Source organism: Phalacrocorax aristotelis, chromosome Z (assembly GCF_949628215.1).
Source record: "Phalacrocorax aristotelis chromosome Z, bGulAri2.1, whole genome shotgun sequence".
NCBI classification, from domain to species: Eukaryota; Metazoa; Chordata; class Aves; order Suliformes; family Phalacrocoracidae; genus Phalacrocorax; species Phalacrocorax aristotelis.
Window position 1 is genome coordinate 62364004 of NC_134311.1, and position 22156 is coordinate 62386159.

A 22156-nucleotide genomic window follows, 5' to 3' on the forward strand; every position below is an offset into this window, starting at 1 on the left:
AGCCCCTCCCGGCCGGGGCGCCGGGGCAGCGCCCGCAGCGGCTGGGTGCTCCGGAGACAGGCTGCGCTGGGAGGCCCTGACCTCTTGTGGTCAAGAAAGAGCCCATAGCGCTTCTCCAGGGGGGCGGGGAAATGGGAAAAGGATAAAGGTGTGCTAACCCTGGTGGAGTTTTGGCTAAATTCTGGCTGCTTGCCTAGTATCTTCCTACTTTCCCAGAGGATTATCGTGTTGGCCACTAAAGCAGCTCTGTGGTGTTTCTGTGGGCATCCAGCAGCTCCTCTGGTTGCTTTTCCATGGATTAATAATTTCAGATGCATGACTTGGCAGGACTCATCCTGCAAGAGGTATCCATTTTCTATTGCAGAGAGTTTTGTCAAACTTTAAATGTTGGGCTGAAATTTTCTATGCTATGGGACCTGCTCACCCTGGGCCATTTTTACTCCTAGAAGTCTCACTCTGAGGAAAACTGTTTTGAATGTATTAAAAAATAATTGTGTGCTCTTTCTAGAAAGCTTGGACTAGATGATACCTGAGGTCCCTTCCAACCTGTGATTAATTCTGTGATGCTGCGAAATGTTCTTTGAAAAGGTTTAAACTGGAAACTCTGGAAAGGGAGGAAGAGCATCACTTTAATTTTTGCTGAGGTAAGACAACAATGATCTGCATAAAGCCTGTGACATTTTGGCAAAGCTATAGATCTTTCAAATCTACAGTTTGCACGGTCTTGGTAGCTCTTCACGAGTCCCAGCACCTTTTCTACTGAAGATTTTCCCCACTGCCATGCATGGTCTAGCCTGAAGCTCTGCAGGCTTTTCCCTGTAGTCTTAACCCCAGCTTCCCTGGGTAATATCAGGTCTCTAAGTCCCATCTTGGGAGCTGGGTGACAAAACTGAGGGCTGGATACAGAAATTGGCTGGATGAGGGAAGGAGGTTGAAGACAAGTGAAAAGTGGCAACACAGAAGGGTCACACTAGGAAGGACCAGCGTACGCGCATGTCCCTTTCCCTCTAGGGCCGGAGCCAGAACTGGGGCTCCCTACACTCCCATGGCTCATGGCCAGCCCTGGACAAGGCATTGCTAGTCAGTGCCCCTCCTCCAGAACCAGTTACATTAGAAGAGCAGGTTAAATACCCAGAAAATTAGATTCCCAAACAGCCTATGAGACCTTAACTCTTCTTCTTTCCAAACCCCACCTTAGCACAGGATAGACCTCTAAATTACTGACCACATACTCTCTCCCAACAGGACACCTGCCCAGCCACTCTGGAAAAACAAAATTTTTCCTTGTCTGTGCCATAGAGTCAAATTTCTTTAGCTTAACATCTGCCATATGGTCTGATTTTCAGTGCCTGGCTTGAGACTTCCAGGCCCAATTGGAATAAATGCTGAGAACTCACAGCTGTATTGACATAGCTGCTGTATTTAGCACTGTGTAAACCTGAACATGGGGAGAAAGCACATCCTTAGTGCCTCAAAACTGGGATGCCACAGTAGTGGTCAATCTTCATTGCAGCTTGTGAGTGTTCTATCTGCAACCTTCTTTATTCAACACTTGGAAAAGACACTTCATTTCTGCAAGTCAAGAAGAGTAATGGAGCTGCAAATTGACAATGCCTTTGTATTTTATTTGAGAACGAGATCCAGAAAATATATCAGCATGGCTTTTAGTTCTGCTGCAATATATTACAGATTTAGGATTAATGAAAAATAATCTGTGAAAGATTTCATAGAGATAAACAAAGGAAAAGCACAGTTTGTCCTGACCTCCTGAACATAAAAGAATCCATATCTAGCTGAACAGCCCTTTTAATGTGGTAGATGGAGTGAATAGCCCAAACTATATATGAGATATATGTACTGAGTTCATACTGAAGAAAAGTGTAGTGTAATGAGAATTGCCCATACATAGAGACCAAAGTTAATATATTGGACAAAAAGATAGAGGAAATGATTCCTATCTTGTGTTCAGCCAAGCCGCTAGATTCAAGTGCGCTATTGTGTCAGTGGAGCTTGATCTGAAAGACTTCATTATTAAGAAGTTAATGCTCAACAGTAGTATATACTGGTGCAATGAATTGAGCTACTTTCAAAATTCTACATCCTATAAAGCTTCTGTAAGTTACTTGTACTCATAAATTATCCTCTAGGGGCTTAAACAAAGTCAACTAATCAAAACCAGACCACAACCAAGTTTACAAGAAGAAATTATTTCTAGATTAAAATATGCACCTTCCTGTATAACAGTGCTATACAATGAATATGCATATGTATGCATTGCAGTGTGCAATGCATGCTTGGGTAGTATGTCAAGAAAGATGTATACTAAAACATTGTAAAGGTTGACTGATTTTATACCCCTAAAATGACAATCTGGCTGAGTTTTTGTTCTAGAAAGCCTCCTAGACTTAGAAAGGCGGATATGTTTTCATTGTGTAAAAGACATAAACCAGCATCCTGAGGAATTTGTGCTTGCCTTGTGTTGATTACAGAACAGAAGCACTAGGCATTTATGAAACTATATATTCAAGAACTTCTCTACCTGTGGAAGCCTAGTTACTATGTTTGCATACACAAGTATGCACACTGTTCATCAAACACCTGCACTTCTCAAAAATTAATTAGCAAATGCTTATGCAAAATCATAACCTGTTCAATGTTATCATGAGTAGGTTTGACATGTCCTGCATGAATCTCTGCTTTTCATGTTGAAAATGTAGTGGCACTTCAAATACAGTGCTTAAATTCTAAATAAGGAAGCAGAACTGAGCCCTTGACATTATTTAGAATATAAGAGGGGTTGAATGCAGGGAGAAATCCTTATAGTATTTTCCTGCATATGGATAATGCTTAGAGTCCATTGAGGCCTGTGTGTGACATGATTACCAGCAATTAAATAACCCTGAGAGAACGTAACAATTAATCATCAACGTTTGTGTTAACACCCAGCAAGATTTCTATTTTTTTTATGCTGAGAGACTTAAGGGAGAGAAAACAGAACTTGAAAAAGCTATGTCCACACATACTTGCTTAATTTGGCTTTGAACTTGCTCATGCTTCAAAAATTATTCTGAACATCTGGCTTCTTTGTTAATCAGAGAGAGCATGTTTTATTCCCTTGACTTTTTTATAAGAAAAATGAATGTATTATAGTCCACCATATGATGATAATCCCTTGTAACAGTAAGAGTTTGCAGGAACCAAACATGACATCATGCTACTCGTGATATGTCTTTGTGTGTGTGTGTGTGTGTGTGTGTGATGCTCACAATAGCAATTATTTTCCCAAAGGACATGAAACCACACACAGGAACCCAACCACCACAGGCAGGCAGGAGTGCAGCACCTGTTTAGCACTGTGAAGGCCAGCTCAACCCAGCCAGGGACTTACAGGTTTGAAGAGTGATTTAGCCAGATGAGAAATAGTTCTTCTCTTTAGTGATGTTCAAAAGAGCTTAAAGATCAGAGGTGATCAAGACTGCTTCCTGAGACAGAATCAGATAGAATCTCCATCCTCTATCGGGCACAGAGGGGAACATTGCAACTGACGATAAGGAAAAGGCTGAGGTACTAAATGCCTTCTTTGCCTCAGCCTTTAAGAGTAAGACCAGTTATTCCCAGGGTATTTAGCCCCCTGAGCTGGAAGGCAGGACAAGGAGCAGAATAATCCCCCAATAATCCCAGAGGAAGCAGTTTATGACCTGCTGCACCCCTGGACACTGGCAAGTCTATGGGCCCAGATGTGATCCTCCTGAGAGTACTGAGGGAGCTGGCAGAGGAGCTCGCAAAGCCACTCTCCATCATTTATCAGCAGTCCTGGTTAACATGGGAGGACCCAGACAACTGGCAGCTTGCCAATGTGATGCCCACCTACAAGAAGGGCTGGAAGGAGGATCCAGGGAACTACAGGCCTGTCAGCCTGACCCCAGTACCGGAGAAGGTTATGGAGCAGTTCATCTTGAGTGAGGTCACCAAGCATGTGCAGGACAACCAGCAGATCAGGCCCAGTCAGCATGGGTTCATGAAAGACATGTCCTGTCTGACCAACCTGATCTCCTTCAGGATGACCCACCTAGTGGATGATGGAAAGGCTGTGGATGTTCTCTGCCTGGACTTTAGCAAAGCCTTTGATACTGTCTATCACAGTATCCTCTTAGAGAAGCTAACAGCTCATGGCTTGGACAGGTGTACCCTTCGCTGGGTAAAAAACTGGCTGGATGGCAAAGCCCAGAGAGTTGTAGTGAACGGAGGTAAATCCAGTTGGCAGCCGGTCACAAATGAGCTTCCCCAGGGCTCAGTGTTGGGGCCAGTCTTGTTTAATATCTTTATCAATGATCTGGATGAGGGGATCGAGTGCATCCTCAGTAAGTTTGCAGATGACCAAGTTGGCCGGGAGTGTCAATCTGCTCAAGGGTAGGAAGGCTCTGCAGAGAGATCTGGACAGGCTGGAGTGATGGGCCAAGGCCAGCTGTATGAGGTTTAACAAGGCCAAGTGCCGGGTCCGGCACTTTGGTCACAAAAATCCCATGCAACACTACAGGTCTGGGGAAGAGTGGCTGGAAAGCTGCCTGGCAGAAAGGACCTTGGAGATCTTGATTGACAGCCCCTGAACATGAGCCAGGAGTGTGCCCAAGTGGCCAAGAAGGCCAACAGCATCCTGGCTTCTATCAGGAATAGTGTGGCCAGCAGGAGCAGGGAGGTGATCGTGCTCCTGTACTTAGCACTGGTGAGGCCACACCTTGAATATTGTGTTCAGTTTTGGACCTCTCACAACAAGAAGGACATTGAGGTGCTGGAGCATGTCCAGACAAGGGCAACGAAGCTGGTGAAAGGTCTAGAGAGCAAGTCATATGAGGAGAGGTTGAGGGAACTGATGTTGTTTAGTCTGGAGAAGAGAAGGCTGAGCAGAGACATTATTGCTCTCTACAACTACCTGAAAGGAGGTTGTAGTGAAGTGGATGTTGGTCTCTTCCTCCAGGACACTAGTGATAGAATGAGAGGAAACAGCTTCAAGCTGCATCAGGAAAGGTTTAGATTGGTTATTAGGAAAAATTTCTTTACAGAAGGAGTGGTCAGGGATTAGAACAGGCTGCCCAGAGAGGTGGTGGAGTCACCATCCCTGGAGGTACTTAAAAGACATGTAGACGTGGCACTTCAGGGCCGTGCTGGTTTTGGCTGAGAAGGGGTTAATTCTCCTCACTGTGGGGGTCGGCTGCCTTTCCAGCTTCCCGCGCTCTGCCGCGTGGCGGGGGGTGGCTGGGAGGGGCAGGGCCATGGTGGGGGCGGCTGACCCCGACTGGCCAATGGCAGGTTCATTCCATACCACGTGACACCATGGCCAGTATATTGAGGGGGGGGGCAGTGGCAGCGCGGCGTCGGGTCGGCGAGCGGCTGCGGCGCGCGCGGTTTGTTTCGGCGGTTCGTTCCCCCTCTCCCCTCCTTTCCCCCTCCCCCGGGGCTTTGCGCCTCTCGTTGTTCTCCTTTACGTTGCATTTCTACTGTTGTTTCTTTTAATTTTAATTATTAAACTGTTCTTATCCCAACCCACGAGCGTTACCCTTCTGATTCTCTCCCCCATCTGCCAGTGGGGGAGTGAGCGAGCGACTGTGTGGGGCTGAGCTGCCGCTAAACCACAAGGGCACGGGTTAGGAGACATGGTAGTGTTGGGATGACGATATGACTTGATGATCCCAGAGGTCTTTTCTAACCTTAATGATTCTATGATTCCTATCCAGTCATCCTCAGGTTTGGCTCCCTTGATTTCCTCCCCATGGTATATATAGCTATTTGTTACAGCAGAGACAAGTTTGAAGCTCTATGGGGACTTTAAGCCAGTTCACCTGGCCAGCAAACAGTTCACCTCCTGCTATGCAGATAGATCAGAGGCTTCCCAGTGCTCCCTTCATAATCTTCAGAGATGTCTTCATCACCACCACTTCAGTCATGGCCACATTTAGGAAGAAAGTGGACAAAATGTAGCTGCCTCTTGTGACATCCAGCTGGAGGAGTGGCTCCTAGTAAGTGATGGAAGACAATAAGAAACAGAGCAAAGTCAGGACCTTTTGTTTCACATTACCAGCTCCAGTGTCAGATCAGGGAGCTGCTGCTTCTCCCTTTCACATTAGAGTGGAAAGCAGCTTCACCAGACCACAAACTCTAAATCATCAGCATCGCTGTGGTGAGGAAAGCAAACTGTGATACAAGGGCCCTCTGTGCATCAGATAGTCAATCTACGGACAAGGGTTTGGGGCTTGGTTTTTAAGGAGTTTTATTAAATACTTATTAAAATGCAATAATAGTGGACATTAAACAATTGTTGTTTAATCAAAACAGTGGGAACTGGATTTTCTCAAGAAATGCTCTCACTCATTACTTTCTCACAGAATCTAAGTAAATTAAAATTAAGAAGCGGTACTCCAGCAGACTCACAGAATAATGTGAAACAGCCCTTGAGGAACAGAGATGCTGGGGCTGCCACTCACTCATTAATGACGAATAAGAGATCTTTCGTGATTACCCACATTGGACAGGATCGTTTTCTGTGGAGGAGAAAAAAAATACCACACTCTTGTTAAAAGACTGCAGGTTTCTGCTGGCTTCCTCCATAGGGGAGTTGCCCCACCTCTGAGAGGCACCAGGGCTTGGTCCCCCAGCCCTCACGGTGTCTGAGTCAGAGCATTCCTCGCCCACAGGCAGCACCGGTGACAGGACTCTGTGCAAACCGTGCAGCCAAGCGTAGCTTGGGGCCACAGGGACTGGGAGGCATTTTCTGACAGTCACTCGTCCCCACTCCCGAGGACATTGTGGCAGCAGACCTCAAAGCTGAGCTCACAGCACCCGGCCCGCTGGCTTGGAGATCTGGATGCCTGGGGTGGAGAGAGGACAAAGGGGGAGAGGGAAGGGAGAAATGGCAGAGTGAGGCTGGCATCATCTGCAAAAGTCTGCAAGATCATGCAACAAGCTCCCTGTCAGGCTGTCGTTGCAATGGTCTTGGTGCAACGCTGTTCCTGCTCGGTTTTGATTTTTTTATTTTTTACCTTCTAAATCCTTGATTTCACAGACTTGATGTTTTTTTCTGTGTAATTTGTGTTCCATATACATGCATGGGCACATGGAACCGCACGTATGACCTACTTCACTTCTTCTGCATGAGTCATTCATGAGAAATGCTCAGATAATCTAAGATATTTCCTACCCAACACAAGAACTGTGAATCCTGCAAACGATTGTAGGGAGGAGGAAATTTCCTCTGTCAGGACACCTGATTTTCCCCATCCAAAGTGCCTCTGAAGCAAGCTGACTTTCCAAATGCATGCTGACTAAAAGAGCTGCTGATACAAACAGAGGCTACACTGTCACCGTGTGCCAAATGTGTCAGCGAGGCTTGGGGACAAGCTGGGCTGTGTGAATGGCAGCCCTTCCTCGCAGCCCCCGGCACTTCCACAGGGCTCCCTCCACCCCCGCCCACAGCCCCCCACCCCCGCAGGCCACAGCCCAGCAGCCCGGGAAGCGCTGCTGCGGCTGCGGGCAGCCTCCTGCAGTGAATGCATCTCAGAGAGATTGTGCTCTGCATGGCCAAGGCTAGTGCTGGTTTCCAGAAGCCCACGGAGGAGCCATTTACAATTGTTTTTCCTTCCTGTAAGCATCAGCTGCATGGGTCTGAAAGTTGACCTGGGTGGAAGTCAATAGACCTGAGCAACTTCCTCCAGCAATCTCTGGTAACAAAAGGCTTCTGTAAAGCCATGCAAAGCAGAGAACTGGCATTGCAGCATGCTGGTACTATACCATTAAGGTATTAGCACAACAAGAAAATGTTTTCACCACCAAACTGCAGCAGTGTCTGGGAAAGCAAGACAGATGTCCACTTCTACCCATGCAAAGCTCTTCTGATGTTCACGGGGAATCTCTGACTCCTCCATTTTTTCCATGCGAAAATTGGTCACCGGAGGAAGGGAGGGGGTGCAGTCAATATAGGCGTACTTAAATATATTTACTAATCTTTAAACTGCAGCACTTGGAATAGTCCTGAAAGTAAAGATTTAGCCTTACTTGATTTAGGATGTAGTAAAATTTTAAGTGGGCACATGCTTTTCTGGGGTTAACTGGTGTAAAAGAAGTTACAAGAGATTATATCAGTTAAGGTTCTGTTCTAAAATTTACTCTTCTGGGTTTTTCCAAAATAAAATTAGATGAAGTCTTGAATGCTGGTAAGAATAACTCTGAGACCAGACCAGAAAGGACACCATTGGTTTTGCTGTCTTGTCAAAACTCTGGCTGAGTTGCCAGGTTTTAGTCAAACAATGAGTTTTGAGTTATTCACAATGGCAACTCAGAGGCTGAATCTATTTTTAAATGGTCATGTTTCAAACTTCACTCTGCTTTTAAATCAAAGAGGAGACCTAACCTATTTCCAGACATTTCTCTGATTAGTTTCTCAGCAACATCTAACTGCATTAACACTGCTTACTAAAATGTAGCCTTCATCAAAGGGAAAGAAGAGAAAATTTTATTAGTTTGTTGACCAGAGCATTTCTACAGATTGAGCCTCCTTCTCTGGTTTATATCGTTGCTCAGATCTGACTCTTGTCACTGTACTATTTATCTGGTTTAATTTCTCTAATAAGAATATCTGAAGGGATTATAGGGACATAATAAACTGGAAGCATATATGAAAGATCTTATTAAAAAGCATTCCTGCATTATCTAAAACAGATGTAGTATTGTAAGAGAAAAAAAGGGTTTATTAAGCCTCCAAAGCTGTCTTCGTCCATCTGTGTAAATTGGCAGGTTGCGTGAAGACCTTTATGTTATTTATAAATAGAGTCATGCCCAAAATATAACTGCACATCCAAACAGTCTCTAATTTAGGATGGGTTAAAATCCTGGCTCTTGATACCCATTTCACAGCTAGACTGTAATTATTATAGGAGCTTTTACTGCTTGCTTCCTCTGGTTCTTGTTGCTTTTGGTTTTGGTTTTTTTTTTTACAAGCCAGCCTCCAGTTAACCCTGACCCTTTCATTCATGGTAGCAGCATCTTGCATGTGTTATAGCAGATAGATTTAGACATCCGCATCAGCCTTACATTGTTTTTTGCTTATAAAATACAATAGACTGGTCAAAATACCTTATTGGCTTCAGCAATTACCTTGTAAGAAGGAATCAAATGATCCTTTGCTGTGTCCTGCTTAGGTGTCCAATACCTCAAAAAACATCTCAAGGTCCTCCCTGAAATCACCATCTGCGAGACAAAATCCCTCTGGGTGAACCCAGCACGTAGGTGCTTTTTAATTGGGTGGGTGCTCTGACTGCAGGTCTGTTACCTCTAGTAAGTCTAAAAGCAGCAGCTCTACACAGAAGAAGCCCACATAAAAGCATAACCAAAACCACATCCAAAACCTGTGGGCTTCAGCAGGTCTGTGAGTTCTTGTCTGAGTCAAATGCCGCTTGCACCGTGCAGCACAGGGGCTGGACAGCTGCACTTATGTACCCATGCTGATACGCTCCCAGCCTGCACCCACTGCCCCACCTCCACGCACACTGCCACTCCAGGCCCCCAGCACCTGAGAAAGCCATGCCATTTTTATGCAGATGTCTCAAAAATGGGACTTAAGAGCCCAGCATAGGGCCAAGGGTAAGAGTGTTTCACAAGTTTTCAGAAACTATAAAATTAAAAGGTATGTAGCCCAGTTCAGTCAAGATTTACTGTAGTTGCAGCTGAAACAATTTTTCCCCTTGCTAAGTGATCTGTAAAAATTGAGCCCTTAAACTCCAGGATCTAGTTGAAGCAGCGTGTTCAATGCCTTGTGAGCAGCCTGCGATTAAGCCCTTTCCCCACAGTAAATGCAAGGCAACTTATCAGAAACCTCTGAGTTTTGTCTGTAGTTCCCCAGCTAAAGCTACTTGAGTTTCACCAGTTGCAGAGCCGAGCGCAACGTGCCATTTAGATATTGTTTACCTCTCTCCATAGAAAAAAGGCTGCAGTGAAGTTTCTACAACAACTGGCATTTAACAGCTGGCAGCGGGTAGGCAGCCTGACTTAGGGTGGTGGCTTAACATGGCTGTTTAGCAGAAAAAAAAGCACAGGCAATCCTTACCCTGAGGAATCACTGTTGTAATGACCCAAATCATTAAACTGGTAAAGCTGTCCATAGACATCAACATTCCCTGCTGGTGGGAAAGGGATTGGCTCTGGTACTTTACCTCAAGACAGATATAACTCATCAGATTCTTCTGGCATCTGATGCAGCCACCCAGAAAACTTATCTGGTGTCAGTAAAAAATAAGGTTGTTATCACTGCCACACTTAGGAAATGTTCTGTGCTTTACAGTGACTGTATTTTCTTAGGCAGTACCAGAAAATGGCTCACATCTGTCTGTTACTTCTTATCCAAACCATGTCCAAATTAAACCGAACATCAGTTATGGTTACACAGACTCTTTAGCAGGATGTTTCTCTGATTGAGCAAGTCTGATGAGAAACTGTTCAGTTCCACAAAGACAAGTCATTAATGTTTCTGGAAGGTTTTTCTAATTAACGCTTGGCTCACATTATTTCCTTGTGGTGTATGCCTGCAAGCTAGAAAATTAGGGGCTCATGTGCTCTTTAAATAAAAGACAAAGAATTACATTCTTTAAATCTGGTTTTAATGTTGCAGGGTAAAAATAAAGACCTTCTTGTACCTCTGGACACAGTATCTTAGTCCTTGCTCAACAGAGGCTTTCAATGACCTCTCCATGGCCAGGTTTTCAGGCCTCTGTTCATTCTGTTCTTCCTCAGCTCTGCTGTTAGTCGTACTCCCCCCTACAAAAAGTGAACAGTCTCTGTTACTTTTGTCTCCACCTTTTCATCTCTACTCTCCACCTGTAGTTACAATAGCTTTTGCTAAGGTGTCTGCATTGCTTTTTTGAGACTTTGGACTCTTTATCAATCTGCTCAGCACTTTTCCTTAGACAGCTTGATCTACCCATAGCTTCAAACCTCCTCTTAGTCCCAGTTCCCAGAATTGTCTTGCTGCTCCTGATTTTTTCCCTCCACTCTGTTCCATTTTTATTTTTATTTTTTTCCTGCCTTCCTCTAGAAGATGCTTTGCTGGCATCTTAACCTGAAGATGGCTAAATAATAATCCCCTACAGAGCCTGCATGTCCTCTATTTGTCCCCAGTTTTCTTTTTGTTTTGAACTAAGCAAACCCAATGCTGCTTATAGCAAGTTATGTTTTCCAGACCTGCTGCCATCTTGTTCTCTCTTCTCTAGTGTCCTGCAAATGTATTTACATCTAAAAACATGAGGCATAAAAATCAAACTTCCTAAGAGGCTTCTCAGGACTGAGCAGAGTCATATTACTGAGCTTTACATATGGCTCTCCTGGCTTTGTTTCTCTCATCTTCCCCCTCTTCCTCTTTTGTGCTACTAAATGTGCTATTAGTATAACTTATCACCCTGGTGCACGGCATTTACTGACAAATCCAAACCTACAAGAATACACGAGATGGCTTCTTCTACCTTTATTGAGGCAATTAGAAAATATACACTATTCTCCTTGTTCTGCACACCTTCCCTGTGAAAAGAGTGAAGTTTTCCAAGGTTATCCCAAGGCTACTGTTACGCTTGCAGCCTATAAATCTGATTTATAAACTCATTGACCATCTCAATTCTCATTACTGTAAGTGCAAAACAAAACAAACCCCACTGGCCACAATTTTCTCCTCCCTTCAGCATTATTCATAAATGAGGTTGCCTGAAGGGAAGTACTAAATCACTGCCCGTTACGTATTCTCTCCTATACAGTTAGTACTTCCAAACTCCAGTGCTTCTCCTTGAATCTTGCTTTTCTTCTATGATCATTTAAACAACTGACAGCTCTAATTATTGTACTCATAGGCAAGGGCTTAATTAACCTAATCTGCCTGCCATGGAGCTGACAGGTATGCTTTTCTGTTAGAGTTAGGTCAAAACATGTAATCTGCAATGAATAGGAGCTCTTTTTCAGCTGCTCTGGCAGTGGTTCAGTGCATTTATGCCTCTCCTCAGGCCACTGAGTTGTGTGACCTTGCAGCTCACAATGAAGAGTGACGAATTTAAAGTGTATGTCAAAAAGCTAGTTTTCTCTGACCCAGTTTCCAGACACAACATGATGGATAAATGCCAACAAAGCAGCAGCCTGTGTTATCAAACAGTAACAGGGCTAAAGCAGAGGGGAGCATTGCTTCAGTACTGCCCAGAAACGACCATTGTCAGCATGGGGCAGCATGAAGAGCTTTGTTTATCAGGGTATGATTAGGAGAGTCAAGGTGAGACCAAACAGAGATGCCATCCTAAGCACTCCTGGGTATCTGTGCCTATACTGACTTAGCAGCCTAACCACTTTCTGGTCATCCCTAAAGGAAGTAAAAAACCAAGCCCTTCTGCACACTATGGCTGCTGTGTATTGTTAGGAATGGGTTGCTACCACATACCTGGTGGACTGCCTTGCTGCTCTGCTATCACAAGGTCCAAGAGAGATATAATGGCTGTAGAAAACTGTGACCAGCATTTTGCACTTCTTCTCCCCAGCCCTCTCTGAAGTTGGAGCAGCTGCATGCCAGAGTGGGAAGCCCAGAGTGATTTTTCTTAACTTGCTGGCTTACCCTGGACTAAAAATAATACAACATACTACACATCCTGACAAAGCCTTTTGAATAACAGAGCTGATCTAAAATTAGCCCAGTTAGGCAGTTACCTATAAATCAAAATATAAAAAAATGCATTTATATAAATAGAACCTTTAAAGTTTGTTAATTTTTTTGATTACTTGATTTCTGAGAGTTCTTCATTTCCTTATTTCTAAATGAGTTTCAATACAGTGAAAAAAGCTAGAAGCTTTTCCTTCAGATTTTGCATATCCAAGAACAGTTTAGTTGTTCCTGACAAGCCCATCAATAGCAAAACCTATGGTTTGCATCATTTCTCCCTTTTCAAACGGGATAGTCAAAATCCTAGCTCGCAGATGAGTAGTGACTTGTACCAAAAGACTAACTCAGGCAACACACAACAGCCGAGGCTGACCCTGTGTTTCCTGTTGTTATCTACCGGCTGCTGTGTTTGGTCTTCCTGTGTTGCCTTTGGTAGCTTCAGCCCAGGAAGGGTCTCTTTTAGCTCAGCTAAGAGACGAATGCTTTTTGCCAATCAGCTTTCTGGATTTTTCCCTTCCTGAATGGCAAGGGATAGCCAGTTTGCTTTCAGACCCAACCTGCATCAATGGCTTTGATATGGTTAAATCATACAGCATTAGCAAGTGGCAAGTCAGACTTCTCCATGTAGGCTTTGTATGCAGTGAAGGCATAAAGTCAGAAAGTCAGAGTTAAGCACAGGTTCACTCTGGCTCTGCACTGTACCTGGCTGCTTCCAAAGAACCTCCTCTTTATCCCTGAGAGATAAGCCAATATAAAGCCATAAAAAAGATCAAGGTCAATAGTAGTATAACACATATGTTTATAAATATATACATGGCTTTTATGTGAGTGCAAGTGCTTCTTTATCAGGGGCAACCCCATGAGTAAAGAGGATTTTCCCTCTCATTGAGAAATGAGCCTCTCCCCCAGCATTTACCCATCTCTGCTCCCCTTGAGAGGATCTAACTACCTCTCTCTTCACATCTCAGTTTCCTTTCATTGGTGTCACCAAGGCAATTGCTCTCCTCAGGCAGAATTTTCTCCCACTTGCTTGATTGCTTAAAGTTTTGGCTTCACCACCACTCAACTGTGCAAGGGCTAGAGCAGCTGCAGTGCTGTTGGCAGACAGCCTCTCAACATACTCACTTCCTTTGGCAGTTTCCTATCCTAGGAATTATCCCCTTGGTGAAAAATCAGCCAACACAGAGAAAGGTGTTTCCACATTAGTAGCTTCCTGCATCCCATCAGGGAAGTCAGCTGCCAGAAGCAGTGACAAATTTGTAAGAGAAAAAAAATCAAAGAGAAATTGGAAACTATGTTAGAAAGCCAAAGTCTGGGACAACCTTACAAAAAGCTGCTGTCTGTCTTTATGTGAAGTCTGTCTGTCCTTGGGACACTGTAAGGAGGAGAGTACTTGAAATAAACTTGCATAGACATTACTCATTAATGAGATTGCATGCTTACCCAGATGCATGGGTATCAGATATCCTACTGCAAGAGCCAGCCACACAGTTAGTCCTGGAGTTCAACCTTTGTAGGTCATTAACAGGCATCTGTTTCCAAGGGCCAGGCTTCCCTCTTCCAGTGTCATACCAAAAGGAGTGAAAGCAGACTGACACACCAATACTGTTCAGATTATAATCCCTATTTCACCCATCCATGCGTGAATTCATTTAAACCTAGACTTACTTCAAACCACCTCAGTGTGGCTACTTTCAAAATATTAAAGGAAACCTGGAATTTATATCTGCCTAGATGATACCATATTGTAAACCAAACCTAGATGACAGAGTATGTCATATTGTAAACCAAATTTCATTGCCAAGGGAGAAAAATATATCCTTAAAAGCCAAGTCTGGATCATAAACTGTGTAGGACTCTAACACCTACACCTGAGGTCTAGAGAGAACAAATGAGCAGAAGATGAGACAACTAGAAACAAATGACCCCATCCAAATGGTTCCTTCCGGACATGGACAAAGGCAAAGGATTGATGTTTATAATAACAAATCTGAAATCTTAATCTAATGCTTCAGAAATGGCAAATGCACCCTGAACTAAGCTAAATCATGTAAAATACCAGCACTCTGAGGAGGTCTTGAAAACTTTCACGAAGGACCACATAATGTGTAGTCACAGAATCACAGAATGGTTTGGGTTGGAAGGGACCTTTAAAGATCATGTAGTCCAACGCCCCTGCCATGGGCAAGGGATGTTTTCAACTTCAGAGCCCCATCCTGCGTGACCTTGAACGTTTCCAGGGATGCAGCATCTACAACCTCGCTGGGCAACCTGTTCCAGTGTCTCAACTAGTTGTAACATGCAGGACATCAACTTGTCAGGTGCTACAATTCATCAGAGCATTGACCTGTTATACAACTCAGAATACAGCTAGCAAGACATTTGTGATGATGTAGTTTGATTTTAGTATTTCAGAACGCAGTCGCATTATATTTCTGAAACTATACTGCTGAAAAGAGCTGATTCATGCATACATTCATATTCACAGTGCGGGCTAAAAGGAAATCAAGAGTCTGAAATAAGTAGAGATCTAGTATTTAGTAATACAGTCAAACTAAATGTGGGACCACTGTAGGCTGAGCAAAGGCTTGGCTTTGCAAGCAGAGTTGAGACAAGTTGAAGCAACAAACTGAACTGTATTGCCTAGAGCATTTTTGTAAGATGCACATTGAAGGACAGCTAAAGAGACAGCAAACTCCCAAATCATGGGATCTCCTGTAGCCATTGGACCCTCATTGTTTTTCATGTGTGGGAAATAAGGATTAAAGTTAGAAGATGTGCCTCTTGAAGCAATATGGAGTCCTAGGAGGCTGTTAATTTTATTCTGAATTTATTTAGGAACAGGAGGATGGATTCTAACTTTAATCTTAAGCACACAAGCACAAACATTTTGGCTTTTAAGGACTTCACAGATTAACTCCTGCTTACTTGTGTTTATAGCCTCAGCAACATATCAGCTGCAATGTAGTTATACAGACTGACACATCTGAGAAAGAACTGAGTCTTACTTGTCTTAACACTTGAAAGCCTCTTAAAACTTCGTATGCAAGATACATAATAAACTAATATTACTGCCTAATGCCTAAATAGATAGGCTAGATTGGTACGATTTCTGAAGAAGAGACTGTTCCCCTGTGCCTGTTTGGACTGCATCCAGGGCAAAGAAATCAGCGTCCTGATGGGTTCGGCAGTGTGAATCCCAAAACAGGTTCTCTCTGAACAATAGCTTTCCATCGGCCTGGTGACAGGATGCCTCTGATCACAGGTGTTGCAGAGACACTCTTTTGAGGACTATTTCTACTCAGACTTTCTCACAGAGAGTAAGCAGAGCAGGGAAACAGCTTTCAGTGGAAAAGCAAGCAAACAAGAAAACAAAACAAACCCCTCTAAGTACGGGTAGATTAAGAGTCTGGGAATCTTTTGATTCTTTGGACTCAGCTGTCCTCCAGCAGAACAGAGAAGAGCTGACTGAGGAAAAAATAACACCAAATAACTGGATTTCTAGAAAAGAAAATCTAAAATGAGGCTAGGAGTGAATGCAAAAGTGTGCTTGTCAGTGAAGCTGGCTGGGTGAAATCCTAGCATTTCCACAATCAAACAGGACCTTTGTTTTTGGCTCTATGGGGAGCCAGGCCTTAACCACCAGGTTCAGTGAGGAAATACACCTTATAAACAGCATTCACTCTGGGAGTTTAAAAATGTATCATGAAAACATTTTGAAAATTCATCTTTTTATGAATTACACAAAAGTATAAAGAAATTATTAGAAAGAAGTTAAGAAACTTTATTTTCATCTGAGGTAAAAAAACTGTAAAGGGTATTACTGAGAGATACATTAAGACTGCTACTTCTAAAGTTCAGATACAGCTGTCAAATTGTCCTTAAGGTACAATTCACCTTTGACAAAACCTGCCCATGTGGGCCTCAAAAATAATGAAGCCTTGTATTTATCAATATCATAGTAACGTATAGAGGGTGTACATGCATTATACATCTATACACACGTATACACACAGAGCAAAATGCGTTGAATGAGAATATTTTTATCTAGGGACCAGAATACCTGTGTTTGAAATGTGATGCGGGTTTATCAGCCCCTTGGATTATAAACATTGTATTGATAGCCTGTACCTAACTCACCTCCCACTCAAATCAAGATAGCTGGAAAATTTCTGACAAGGATGTTTTTTATTTGAAATTGCCAACCTGTACAAATGCAAAAGTTTCAACACTATGTCTTCATTTTTGTAGATATTTTTCCTGATTTTTCCTTACCTGTCCACCTGGGCCAAAGGGTGACCAAAGACCCAGGGGTTCTGGTCTCCCAGATGATGACCTCTTGGCAGTTCCCAGGCTTTTTTAAGTCCTCAGGTCTCAGATCAGCTGCCTTCAGTTTAAGTCTATGGGCCCCTGTGGTCTACAGCTAAAAAACTATATGTGCTATATATGCTATGAACCAGACACCTATATGATATAAACCAGGATCTCCCCTCTTTCCAGAGAGTACTTTTTAACTCCTGGTTTTGTCAGAGATCGGAAAAAGATTAATTTTTTTAATATTGATGTCTTCCACAAATTGAAATTTCTTTTTCCACCCGGTTCTGATCACTTTCTCAAGCATTGAGTGTCTGTTTTAACAGCAGGAAGCTGAAAATTTTTATCTTCTCAGCTGGCATTATTCCTCAACATTGACCATGAGCCAGTGTCTGCATTGCAAACTGCAACTGGCAAGCGGGTTAGTTCAAACTCCAGACCTGCTTCCCAGTGTTCAGTATGAACATTTGTATCTTGGAAAAAAACATTTGAAGAAGGGTCTCCTTAAGTATTTTAAGTTAACCTGGAATCAGCTAACACATGGGGTCCATGACTGCCCAAAGGCTAAATGTTAAGTGTGAAAGAGGCGCTCCGGCATGGACAGAAACCTGTGGGTACTCCCCTTTCCTGGAGCCTGTTGAGCTCTACTTAAACATTGACCCAGAATAAATTTATTGTCTTCCAAGGACAGAAGCTGTCCTTTGAATCACAGGAACCTGTCAAACTCATTGCAATCCATTTATATATATATATATATATATATACATCCTGTGCTGTGACAATAATAGCAATGAAGAAAAATGATGCTCATGCTAAGAATGGCACTACTTTCAAATGAAATAGAAAAAAAAAAAACCAGATTTTTAAAAGATTAATTGATAAAATTACTTCAGATCTCCTTTCACTAACAATGAGTCTTTTCCCTAACAGTAAGCAAAAGTTTTGCTAGGTGCTAGACATCTGCACAAGATGCCAGGAGTGCACAGGGAGTAGTCTATTAACAGAGTTGTTCTGCATATTTTGTGTAGGTTACTCCTCATGTTTTGAGCTTCTCCTGAAAGGCCAAGATTTACTGCCTGGAACTGAGGCAGGTGTTCATTCATCCAACAAAAATTAGTCTCTGGTGCAGGTTTAAGGCAACTGGCAGTGCAGGCCTTAACTCGATGAACCTGGAAAGGCCCACACCTCCCACACCACTGCATTTCAAATGAAAAATTCCTCAGCACAAAAGGCTCAGCCCACGGGACTTCTCCAGACAAACAATCAGCCTGCAGTGCTTCACTGGGCATAAGGGTCTTGGCAAGGCGCCACTCACTATCATTAAAAGTGTTTATAAAAAAAAAAGTTCATTTTTGGCCAGCTTTTTTTCCAAGGCCAGGCCTCCACCCCCACATCTTCAGTGGAATGTGTTAATAATTTGCTTTGTGGAGATGAAAGGCTCTTTGATAGGAGCAGCATAAACACATCTCACTGTGCTCAAAGGTCTTTGTCCCACAACAGAAGCATAGTTTCTGTACAGTGGCTTGAACGGAAAGAACAGACACATTTCTGAATCACTTTTCACTTTTTTTTTCCTGCTTCCCCCCCCCGATTTATCTTCTCCTTTATTTCTTACAATCTCTTGTAAATCACTGTGAGGAATACAAACAGGCAAGTGGTTCCGGACAAGAAATCCTCACAACAGATGGATTAAAAATACCAGCCAGTCTGCAGTGTCATAAACCAAAAGTCACACCAAAACATAAGTCTGTCCCAGAATATGTGACTGAGCATAACCTGGAGCAGTGTGTAACACAGGAAGAGGGAAGAAACCAGTAGCTATCATCTTGTGATCCTCTCTTCAACAGCAGGTTGCAGGGCCTACTGAATAAATACAAATGGAAGATTGGCATTTATCTGTAGAAAAATACATGTTATTATTACTTCAAAATGCAGAGTGCACTAGCAAGCACTGCCTAACTGTTGTCTCCTGGGTATAGTGCATCCCCTTCGCTATCTAGTTTGAGCCAATGCGTACATGTCCTCTGTGCCAACATTATCCCTTAGAAAGCTCAACCTACAGTGCTGAACCATAGCATCAGTCTTAGTTCCATTTTAATCAGATCCCAAAGGGATAAAGACATAACTGAGATGTAGCTCCTACTCCTTTCCTGGTTTAAATGTCAGCACAGGTCTTATCACCAGCCTGTCTCTTGAGGTATTAGCACTTCAGGACATCTTTCAAGGTGGGCTTTGTGTAGGCTTCTTTTGACTCCTTTTTACCTCTCCTTTCAATAAAAATGATGCCTCTTTCCATGTGTAGACTTATTTTCTCTTCTTTTTGTCTGTCCTTTTGATAAAAATAATGACTCTTCACAGCACCCTGTCCCATATTTACCTGTGTCTTTGTTTTCCTAAGTGTTCACTGTTCTCACTCTATGCCTCTATTTACTGTTTACAGATTTTTTTTCTATTGATGACAGCCTTATCTAAAGAAAAATCTAATAATTTTACAGATCTGTCACCTAATGCTTCTTAAGCATCATCATTCAGTCATTAGGATAACGTGGTCAGATATGCTGAAGCAACTTCAGAGCTTACACTACATTTTTAAAAGTAATTTAGACATTAAAGGCATTTATCCACTTCTCCATCCAGTGTTAAGCTCTTTATGTTGTAGACTATGACTACAGGTTTGGAGTAACAGCTGCCCGTCAGCTCCATTTGCACTCTGAAGCAAAGCAGCTTCAGTCTAGACACGTGCAGCCACCTATTTCCTTCTTGGAGAGACAATGCTACTGGTGCTAAGGGCTCTGCCAATGCTTTTGACATGTATGTCCTATTTTCAAAAGGATTTTAAATCTTTACTGGCTCTACTCAGAGTTACATTACTGAAAAAAGGGTTTAAGGTTTGTTAGCAAAAATATAAGGGTTAAGGAAAAATATAAGCATTGTAATTTAAATGTAATTTTGCCCCAGTGCGAGCAAAGCACATAGTCTCTGAGTTTACCTGAGGTGACAGGAGTGAACAGTTTTAAGTCAGGTCTCCGACAGGCAAGTTTATATTGTGACTAGAGGAGGTTTTTATCAGCTTTGAACTACAGCAGCTCAGCAAGTGTTAATCTGGTCACTCTGTGCTGTTAATCTTATTCTTTTCTATAATCATTGTTTCCAGCCCTGATGTTTCAGCAAACATAATCACATGTTGTCATCTACAACACTTCCTCTCATGTAATACTCTCTGATAACATTAATGTCAAGCCTGATATTCGGCTGTGGCCCCAGTGCTGCCCTAGGATGGGAGGATGGCTGACACTGCAACAGGTGTTTCTACTGACAGGAGTGAAGGTGAGTCAAGACCTCTTCTGAAGGTTTCACATCTTTAAGCTAAATGTGTGGGATGAAAGAACATGTCTTGAATATACTGCTGAATTATTATGGACAGTGCGTATTTTTGCTCATTCTAATGTGTGAGAGCTCTGGATCCACCATTCAGTGTAAAGTGGCCCTTCATACCACAGTTTTCCAAAATGTCACTGCCCTTTTTAGCTTTTCTAAATACACCTTTCCACAACCCTCTATGAAATAGCAACCATTCATTTTGATGCGGTTTCAGTGCAAAACCACCTGAAGAATGGCAGTTTCACTTGAGATTGTTTTGAGCATTTTGGGCCCATTCAGAGCAGAAACTTAGGGAGAGCTGTGATACTGCAGAGCAAAGCAAATATTTGCACAATCCCTGGAGACCTAGGAGCACCAAGCTGAAACCAGACCTATTGTGTGCTGCCGCCTCCAGCCAGCATCTGTGTGTAACATAAGCAGGTTGGACCTGCTACACGTCTCTCCTGTCCTAGTGGCAACCTCTGGCAGAAAAGTGGAGCAGGCAGTTCTGGGGGGCCGAGGGGAAGGCCAGCATTTTAAAGTGTAGTGGAAAATTCACCACAGCTTCTCTGCATGCACCTGATTCAAAACATCTCTGACTCAAGTGGTTTTTAAGGGAAAGCTGCTTTACTGCAGCAGGGATACAGTGCTGAGGAAAGGTTCCTGAAAGAAAGGATCTTCTGCTTGACTGTTTGACTTCTGCTGCATTGTTGGAGTCATTTAAAGACAATGACCTACACTGCAAAACACTCAGGTTTCTCTTGGCTGATTTTTCATTCACTTGCAGGCTGATCTGCAAGCCTGGCTATGTCTGCTGCTGCCTGGGAGAAGGACAGGACAACATGCTGGTAAAAGGGGCAAATACCCTGCAATAAACAAGATTTGCTTTACTGTACATGTGATGTCTGGAATTGGCTCACAAACATTGCCCTTAGCAAATACTTCTGTTTCCCCTGGCATGCTCCGTGTTACGTGGAACAGTGATTGAACTGCCTGGTTCCTGTGAAGAGAAAGCCCTGCTCTGACCAGCTTCCCTACACCACACCTACTCTCTGTCTAGAAAGAACTCATAAAACTGGAGCAGACAGACCCAAGAGCAGGGCTGATCTGAAGATGATTTTGTAACAAGACCAGTCCTGACCAGTAATAGTGAAAATGTAGATATGACAGTGTCTGCCCACACAGGAGAGATTACAGACCTGAACAGGAGTATTTGGCTTAACAGTTGGTACAGAGGCTCAAAGCAGGTTACAGGTACAATGGAGTGGCCCCAGCCCTGCTGCTCAAATATGACTGGTATATCTGAAGTATAAAGCTAGGCTTTTATTTTTTGCTTCCAGACGATAGGCAAAGCTGAGGTTGCACTTTTCTGTCCTGTTCTTTCCCTTGTATAAAAACACGGGGAGCATTGCCAATCTTCTCCTGATCATGTTCTTGTTCCCTTAAATAAAAAAAAACAAATCTCTGTTTCCATGGTCCCATGGAGTCTGAGGACATATGAGTATAGGAGGACTGGAGCACAACTAGAATTAGGAACATGCCTTTGAGCTGAAAGATCTAGCCACAGTTTTCTTTATTTTAGAAAGAAAAACATAACAAATAAATAGTAGTGACAATCTGGGAGAAAACACTCATTGTTTGTCTCTATCTAATTTGGATGATACTATGAATAGCTAATAACCAGCCATTGCTTGAAGTTACAAATAAAACGCAAAGTCTCTTTTCATCCATATGAAGGGTCCCTGCTCATGTGAGGACCACTCCTTGCAGCCTTTGCTCATGTGAGAGGTGTTTACTTACAGCAGGGCTTGC

General features: G+C 43.0%; 1 long non-coding RNA gene across 1 annotated transcript; it reads left to right on the top strand.

Annotated features, from left to right (window-relative positions):
- The first annotated feature begins 184 nt into the window (after positions 1 to 184).
- On the top strand, positions 185 to 21948 carry LOC142050351 (uncharacterized). The gene is made up of 4 exons (XR_012657995.1): positions 185 to 344; positions 509 to 644; positions 20139 to 20311; positions 21132 to 21948. It is a non-coding gene; the product is annotated as an uncharacterized LOC142050351 (long non-coding RNA).
- The last annotated feature ends 208 nt before the right edge of the window (positions 21949 to 22156 follow it).